The sequence below is a fragment of the Aedes albopictus genome, chromosome 3 (genome assembly GCF_035046485.1).
Source record: "Aedes albopictus strain Foshan chromosome 3, AalbF5, whole genome shotgun sequence".
Lineage (NCBI taxonomy): Eukaryota > Metazoa > Arthropoda > Insecta > Diptera > Culicidae > Aedes > Aedes albopictus.
The window spans coordinates 7,803,583-7,813,445 of record NC_085138.1 but is presented as its reverse complement, the minus strand read 5'-3'; positions in this window follow the sequence as shown (position 1 = coordinate 7,813,445).

Below are 9,863 nucleotides of genomic sequence, written 5' to 3'. Positions count from 1 at the left end.
ACCAATGATCGACTAAATGTGTTGAAAAACACCCCTAAGACTGCAAGAAAAGCGAGATATCGAGCAATATTGCTTTGATTTTGCGATAAATCAGGCAACACCCAAGGAAAAACGGGAGCAGTCCGGAGAAATTCTGAGCAACTCTTCGAAGGAAAATTTACTCTCCAGCACAGTGTCTTGCCCCATGGCTAGAATGTATCCTGTCAAACTGTGCCCTCGGCGTTACCAGCTTATCAACATGGGAAGCTTTTCAGAAAGAAGAATCAAGCTACATTTTTTTTTTATTTGATATTGATGGTGTACTGTCCGGCGCTTCTTATTAAAGTCCCTTTGAATGATTCACCCCGACGTTTTCTTAACGTTTCTCGCTGTTCCAAGTCATAGAACAAGTTATGGCCAAAATAATCCATTTGGTGTATGTATACGAGCTTTTAATAATGTTTCGAGTTTAGTATGCCTATTGTAATTTATTATAGTTAATATCAGAATAGTCTGTACGACTAAGTCGAAGACAAAGTAATAAATAAATAAATAGAATGACTATGTCATTCTGCTTAAAAGATAGTGAATGCATTTTTCCTCGTAAATCTGTGTTCTGGACCACTGTGCATTGATATATTGGTATATCGGTGACTTCGTGCGGTTAAGAGCGTCAGCGTCATCTCTGGAACGCTCTTGAAATCTACATAAACATTCCTGGAACACACGTGTAACCCTCAAATACCCCTTGGTTTATGCCCATGAAAATAATTGAAAATCCCTGAAACGCCGCCGGATACCCCATGGTACACCTTTCAAACCTTTGGAACGCCGCTGAAATTCCTTGGAAAACTCCTAAAACCCGTTGAAACCCCCTGCAACGCCTCTGAAATCCAATCTAAAGCCCCTGAAACGACCTGTAATATCCAAGAAACTCTTTGAAAATCCCTGAAACGCTCCTGAAACCCTGGAATGTCCCCCTCTGGAACGCTTCAGAAACATCTTATAATGTGAATAAAGTGGAGCCTCGTAGCCGTGCGGTTAGGGTCACCAAGCTTCTAATCGTACCATGCTATGGGGTGGTGAGCACTAGCGTGCGCAGCTTTTTCTTTTTTCTCGCTCATGATCTTTGATAAACACAAGAAAAAGCGAAATGAAAGAGGGGACAGAGTGCCCCCTCTTTTATCTTTCTCTTTCTCGTGTTTGTTTACTAGAGTGAGTGAGAAAAAAAGAAAAAGCTGCGCACGATAGAGGTGGTGAGGGTTCGATTCCTGCTCCGAGCGATTAAACTTTTCGTGAGAATAGTATCTTTTCCGTATCTCCTGGTGCATGCTCCGTGGGTCGCTTGTCTAGTATTAAGTTCCATTCAGTTTGTACAGCCTCTGGCTGAAGACGGCGTCGGCGTTTTTTTTATAATGCCACTGAAATGCCCCTCAAATCTCAGGAACGCACCTGAAATCACCTGTAACGTTCCTGAAACTCTTTGAAAACCGCTGACGTACCTCGGAACCCTTTGAAAATCGCTGAAACGCCCGTGAAATTCCCTGGAATACCCCTTTAACCTCTGAAATGCCACTGAATTCTCCTGGGATGTCCCTAAAACAGAACCCCCTTGTACGCTTCTGAAACCTCTTGGAAACGCCTGGAATGCCCCTGAAAGCCTTTGTAACGTTCTGAAACACCCTGCAACACTTCTAAAAACCAATTGATGAGTTCGACATCTATAATTTTCAACATTATATTTTGAAATCAGTCAATGCACAGTGGTCCACGAACCAGATTTACGAGGAAAGATGCATTCAGCGCCTTCAAATGATTTTCTAGATTAATATGGTCTTCTACAAAGTTGTTCCTAAAAATAAGGCCCTCTTTTCAATATACATGAAAATTAGGGTGGTCCATATTTTCAAAGAAAATGGGAACCAAACTTTTTTATTTGCAAGAATAACTGTACACACTCTTTGGGAAAGTTGTAGATCTTTCAATTTTGAGCAACTTTGCTGAAGTCACTTTTTATGTAGCTTTAAAATTGACCGATCTAGAAGTATTTTTCCGAATAAGCTTAGGGTGGTTCAAGAAAAACCGGTTTTCTGGCGTTAACTTTTTCAGTTTCGATTTTTCATCAAAGTCGCCCAGAAAACACTTGTAGAGCATTTGAAGACGCATCGTTTCGTGCGCTGAGATGGTCGTTATCTCTTTTGGTTCAAAAGTTACAGGCATTTTCCTTAAAAAAAACATAGTTTTTTAAAAAAGGTGTTATGACGGGTTGGGGCAGACATAAAAAAAATATTTTGCCCGCATTCGAAAGAAGAAATGTTGTTATAAAACATATCAAAAAATTAGAGGGGTGTTATTTTTGTAACTCAAGTGAAAAATACTTGAAAAGTGCCTATTTTTTTCAATAAAATCATCAATACCTTTTGAACTGAATGACGTAGCAACATTCTCAGCGCACGAAAATGTGCGTTTTTTAAAGCTCTAAAAATGGTTCTTAGACAACTTTAATGAGACATTTAAAACAAAAAAGATAAAGCGTTTAAACTGTTTTGACCAAATTTGGAGCATTTTCCCATAGTTTTCATAGGGTGCGTTTTATTGCTTTATCTTTTTTGTTTCAAATTTCTCCTCAAAGTCGCCTAAGAACCACTTTTAAAGCTTCCAAAAACGCGCATTTTCGTTCACTGAGAATGTTGCTACGTCATTCCGTTCAAAAGATATTGATGATTTTGATGATTGAAAACATGATTCTAAATAAATAAAAAGAAAATCGGGTTAAGTACGGTTCCTTTGAATTCCACTAAGAATTTGCATCCTTTGACAGATACGTATTTCGACCTCAACTGTAAAGTCGTCTTCAGTGTCTTGTACTTGACTCGACAAGACACCGAAGACGACCTTACAGTTGAGGTCGAAATACGTATCTGTCAAAGGATGCAAATTCTTAGTGGAATTCAAAGGAACCGTACTTAACCCGATTTTCTTTTTATTTACAGATATTCCCCTAACAAGCCCAGGTTAATCATCATCAAACATGATTCTGTTGAATTGAAACGAAACTCAGTCTGCACAAATTTAGTGGCGTTGTGTATTTAACCCTCTAATACCCAATCCCGCCTTTAGACGGGGTATAGTTTGAGCATTTTTGTAATTTTTGTTTCGTGGAAAATTAAACTTTTTATATTTTTGACTGATATTCAGGGCTGTTCTGTATATCTCAAAATAGTTTTTGGTGTATTTTGAAACGTTTTTACATTTTTTAAAAATCATTGAAAAATTGATGTTTTAGTCACCTTTTAGATGTCTTTGTTTATTTTGTATTAAATCGCTACAATTGACATATTTTAAATTTTTTCCAAATCATTCTATCCTTGTTTAATAGTTTAAGGGAATCGAATACACTCTAAAATTATTTTCCTTAAAATTACACGGAAAATAAAATTTTATGTGAAAAAAATTTAAAATAATAATATTTCAACAATAATGATAAAATCTCAAAATGTTTTCATCTCAAAAAATCCGTTGCCCAAATGAGCTTCCAGGAAAAATATAAAAGTGTGGGGATGTTCAAAAATAAAAATTAGAAAAATCAAAAACTGAAATTGACGAAATCGAGAATTAAAAAGAATCATCTTCCAAAACATGTTTAAATCGATTTTAGATGACGAAAAATTATATTTAGATCAAAATCAAAAATTTGGGTATTAGAGGGTTAAATTGACCCTCAGAATAGTAATTTCAACTGCAAGCCGTCTTTTAATGAAACGACGTTTCCTACCTGTCATCACAAAAGAAGTTGGATTTTGACTCATACAAAATCCAACAAAAAGCGCCTTGTCGTAGACCAGCTAAGGCGGATATGGAAATGCAATATTGCAATGGCCCAGTCGTCCTGCAATCTGTAAGCTTTACTCAGCAGCGTTCCCAACAATCGGCAAACCTACAATGTGCGCTTCCTGTACCTATTCAGACGATAAAATTCGGCACATGCGCACGTGCACAATGGCAAAACGTGGTAGGCGCTGATGCTGACGCCGGCCGGGTCGCCATCGGCGTGCGGTGACAGAAAATCGATTCCGCCATACGAGTCTACGCGGTACGATGCAAGGGTACGTTATTACCTACCGTAATAAGTAAGCCTGAAGGCGTTCATTTTTTCGCCATGCCCCTTTAACGAAGTTCGACTTTTTTTTGTATGGAATTCCGAACGGAACTCACCCACCACCACCAGGCAAAAAGGATCAGATTGAAGTAGGCTGAGTGCCGCCAATAAAGGAGAAAATCGTTTTGTTTACTGCGCTGAATTTCCTTAGCCGATTGATTGTATTATTAGGTATTAATTCGCTATGAACCTTCAATGCATTTGCTGTTTTTCATGAATATAAAAAGTGATATAATTTATTCTTTGAAGTTTTTTTCCGCTCGAACCCACCGTGGTTACTGGTCACTGATTTATTGATGCTGTCAGTTGTGCATCCTGCTGAGAGGGTGTCGGTCAACTAGGTCGAAAAAGGTTAAAAGTGAAATTTTTACCGTTAAAGATTAATTACCGCAATGAACATTTAACATGCATGAGTATTCTGATGTTCGCGAAAATACAGTAGACGTTCGGTCGGTGCAAGTAGTTTAACTGTAATGCTTTTTAACTGCAAGTCCGGTAAGTGCAACAAATTTGCAGTTATCGCACCGCTATCCGTCAAACCGGTGCGCCAAGTTAGCCCAAATGAGCAGTTGAATGAATTTTACGTTCATTTAACGTCAATTGACGGGTTGTTGGCGCCTGTCTGACGTTGCAGTTATCAAATTTTGTTTGCTAAGTGAAACGTAAACATTTTGCAGTTATCGAACGTCTACTCTGCTGGTGGAAGCATATTTGTGCATTTTTGGCAATATTGAGGTTTTACAGCTTATGAACATGAATCATAGTGTACTATCATATAATAAAATAAAAACAGATAGTTTGCTCCGAAAATTGTCGAAAAAACGCAACGCCGATTTGTAACATTCTAAAAAGTGGACGCATAAGCGTCACGTTTCATTGGAAAACCAATGGAACATTAAAATCGCTCTAAAGCAAAAATTAAAGCTCAAATTCGAAATTGGTTGATATTAGAACGCGATTCGGTACTTATACTTCATAATTGAGACAATTTACTTTTTTGAACTTTGGACGCGATTTTCTCGATTGTCTGTTTTTGCACATGAGACATTTATGCGTCCACCGGCAGTACTGTAGTTATGTTCATTATGCGAGAGGGGAAATGTGACGGTACGCATCTTGACTCGTATATTGTGTTGTGAAATCTTGATTCAAATAAGTTGACTTGACGTGTAAATGGATCACTAAAATAACTAAAACGGCCGCTATAAAATGAACAGATAGCGCCACCGTAGCCTTGTATGTTTGACATAACTCAACTGCTGTCACAATGCTAATGTCCATATACGGTGGCGCATTTGTTTATATGCGAAGAAAGCTAGAAAAGTTTGCTTCATTGATCCATTAAATGGTGAGTCTAAATCATTCCAATCGTATTCGTATTCTTTTCGAACCTTTTAGGCAAAATACTCTCTTCAAATAAGTGTAATCAATTAAATAATTGCGCTTTCTAATGCTTATCCTTTGACAGATACGAGTTTATCGACTATCACTTCTCAGTTTCAGTTATTCTCTGAGGAAGACTACAAGTGTTAGTCAAAATACGCATATCTATCAAAAGTTAGGTATGAGAGGGCGGAGGTACAAATGTGCATGCATAACCGAAACCAAAATTTTTCATCATATTGTTGGTGCCCTGCAGCTAGTTCAAATATCCATTTACATTTTGCGTGGGGAATTCGATTGAATCACCACCCTGCGGCTTTAGTATTATCAAGCAACTGGGCAGCTGTTGAAAGGTGCAATCTAGAAATTTCTGAAATCGATTCTAAAGATTACCCAAGTAACCACGAAGCCGTATATAAGTGCATCAATTTTGCTATATATTTATATTTAAAATTGTGCATATAATGCTGCATTACTTTAAACACCTCATTGAAGCAATATTAAAGTCGAAAAGGGCCCCACTAAAATCAAATTAATGCCACATATTGCAGCACGTTGACAGCCATTGCTAATGTAAAATAAATGCATGTGCTGTACATATGCATTTACACATGCTAAATACGTGCAACACGAAAAACCAAAACAAAAATCTATTTTTAGCACCGCTTCATTATCGACGGTACTAATGCCCCCACACATGGATGTTTTAACCATTATTTTTTGTCGCCGGGTCGGGAGTCGAACCAGATTTGATTATGACCGCTAGATGAGTTCCATACGCGCTGGCACCTTGGACCGTTTCTGCTGCAGTGAAAACAACAGATATTTCATTAACTAAAAGGAAACTGTTCTTCGGTCTCAATCATTGCAGTAGAGAGCAAAACGACTATGTCATATGTAATAGAAACCCTGTAATCACATTCTGATAAATCACTGATAAATACATAATGCATTTTAGAAGATATTTAATCAATATAAGAAAATTAAAACACCCTTCGCACACTGCTCACATGCTAATTGAGGTTTCCATCATTATTGGCATGTGAATTGGCATGGCAAGAGAAAAGGTAATCTTTAAAAAGGTTTTTCTGAAAAAAGCCTTCGATCCTTGCTTCGATCGGTGGTTCAAACGGGGATTAAGTTGGTCGGGAGTCAAACCAGAAGTGTTGATGACCGCTAGAGTAAAGTTGTTCACTCTTCTTGATTTCATTTGTTTACCATTAGAGTCAAGCTTTTATAATTGTATGGTTAGAGCAACCTTTGCTAGTTTGTACATTGCATTTATTCAGTTTTTGCAGTGTTGAATTATTGAACTATCGTATATCAGCTTTTAATACACTCGAATGTGAAGAAAAATGTAATGCATCATTACATTGAGAATGCCAATCTAAAGGATCATTGCATGACAAGTGTGGAGTTACTGCATTTCGCATTGCAAAGGTTGATAGTCAGTCTTGTGGTTACTTGGGTAGAATAATGTTCTAAAAATTAAAAAAAAAATTGTAGCGGATACAACAAACGTTTTTGATCTGCAGAAAAAATAAATCCAAAATGTTAAACCTATGTTCCGACTACGGTGGTCTAGGTTTAAACTATTATCGTCAGAGGATAAATTGTTGTAGTCTATTTTTTTTCAAATGAAGGTGTAAAATTCACCCGTTAACTTTTATATCAATCTAGTTCATGGTAACTTTGTAAATACCCCTGATAATCATAGGTTAAGAATCTGCTGAAGCTGTATTTTCACATAGTTCGTACGATGTTTGATAACAGACTAGGCCATTTTCCTATTCATGTTCTCAACTGTTTAGTTAGATAAGATTTTTTTTATAATACTACTCAATTTTCTTTTTGTGAAATAATAAGAACAATCTCCGGAATAACTTACTTGATGACATGATGGAATATTTGGATTTTCAACGTATAGAAGAATCTCCCCATGATTCACTTACCTGTTTCAAAGACTCACGAATCTCGGTATCGATTTTACCAGCCAACACCCTCGCCGCGGAGTACAAAAAAAACAGTGAAAACCTTTTCCCAACATTAGGGATGGGCTGGCGGTGCTTGATGCGCATGTGTCGAGTTTCCGCAGGCAGTACCATTGACTACTGGAAATCACAAGCGTGCACTGAAGAGTACAATCATACTGGAGATTTTATCAAGATTGCAGGGAATTTGCATTTCTGAAATTTTTAACCTTCCATAGACAACGTTTACGTTACACACAAACACCAAAAAAGAAACGGATCGTATTTATTTTCATATATAGATTTTTATTGCATTTTCTAAACACTTGCATTACTGCTTTTGTACTTTTGGTTCAGTCTTGTTTCTTATGTTTATCAGTCATATAATAAACCGACACACAGCCTCTTTTGTTGTTGAAATATTTACTATTTCAGGACGGAGATTATTTTTGCTCTAACTTTTTCGTCATTTTTAAATTCTTTCGCATTTTATGGAAATGTATTTTCGTGACCTACTACTTTGATTCCCTTCCTCTCGAATTGACAACGGAGAACAATTCTAAACATATGACGAAAAAATCAAGACAATGAAACTTATGCTGGTCCTGTTAGTCAAGAAACAGAACCACAAACCAATAAGACAACAATACGTGAAAATGTAGTTACATCTGAAAATTGATGTGAAAATATGTGCTCTTTGTTTCTGTTTTGCACTTGCTCTACCGCTGAAAATAAACTGAAGAGGATTAAACTTTCGCATGATTAATTATAAGACATAATTAGTAAACAGGTTAGGTTTTGCTTTTGGCCGGTAAATTAGTGAACAGAAATATTTGTAACCACAAGTAACTATGAGTTGCATACAGAAACACAGCAATTGAAGTGATGATACGAATGATATTTTTTAATCAAATGAATAATTTCCATGATAAACTCAAGAAAATCACATCTACGTAAAAATGCATGCTAAAATAAAATATGAATTGGACATTTTTTTGATAAACTTTATAACACATGGTGTTTGTTGGTAATAATTCAAATTGAAAATCATGATTTGTTTTGGTTTAAGAAAAAATCAAGCGTGACAGACACATTGGTGCTTGTGAAAATAATCTACTGCAAACAAACAGAATGTTTCAATACACTGATGGATCACCACATATGCCAAGTGAGGAGCAGTGATCAATCAGTATTCCAAATTAATAGTTGATATAAGAAAACAAAATTCAACCAGATTTAAGTTTAGAGTTTGATCCTTAAATAACGGTATATAAATAGACAACGAAAACAAACAGGATTTATAAGAAAGAAAATTGAAATCATTACTTACCCACAATAAAGAGAATAATAATAATAAACACAACTGAAATGATGGATCCAAGAGTCGAAAATCAATAAACATTTGCCCTGCTATGCTTGCTTTTGATTTTCAGAATTATCAACAACACGCAACGTCCGTACTATGGAGCTCATTTACACACACACACACACACTCAAGCCTTGCCCATTCATACGCACAATGTCCGCGTGAGAACCCAAAATTGACTGAACTCAAACATACCAAACACATGTACATTGAGAAGGAAACCGATGCACTTAAGAGATGTTCTGTACGTACACAAGAGCAAGAAAGCCGATAACGAACCGATACTGGATGTGATACAGAATGTAGAGTTTGCTGAAGGTTTTTTTTCCTTGTTGAAGTTGACACTACTACTCGCACTATCTATAGGTGGATGTTTGTCATCAAAACTCAAAATGTTGAAAACAAAGTTCGAAATCATTTCACAACACACTCTGCTCTGCGCTCTGAGGAGAAAGGGGCATTTGGGAAAGTGAGTGAAACCGTGTCAACCGATTTTAGTTTCTTTGCGTGAGTGTGAGTGTGTTGATGAGTTGAAATGAGTGTTCGAGGGGAACTCATGGCCAGTTGTTTGGCATGGGCGGTATGGTTTGGTTTTCTAGGACATCGCCAGCCAAACAACAAGCCATCAGTTTGTTCGGACACTCGTAGTCTGCTGTGAATTGAGTGACTACATCTGTATGATGGCTATTGATCTGTATGGCTGAATGTTAGTGTGAGTTGTGAGTGTCTACACAAAATTATTTCAGATGATTTCGAAAGTGATCCGAATCGTAATGAACCCAAGAGATAGACGGACACAATGTGTTTGCTTGTGTGAAACGAAGAGATACACATCTCAGTGTACAAAAGGGCGCAACTTACAAACTGAAGAGAAAAGGTAAACAAAGCACACACGCCTTATCGAATGATTGGTCTTGTTATCCGATTGTTGCTTGATACTGTTGGTTGTGGTGGCCGTTTGGTGGAAACCAATAATGGAATAACGGAAAAAATAAAATGAAGATAA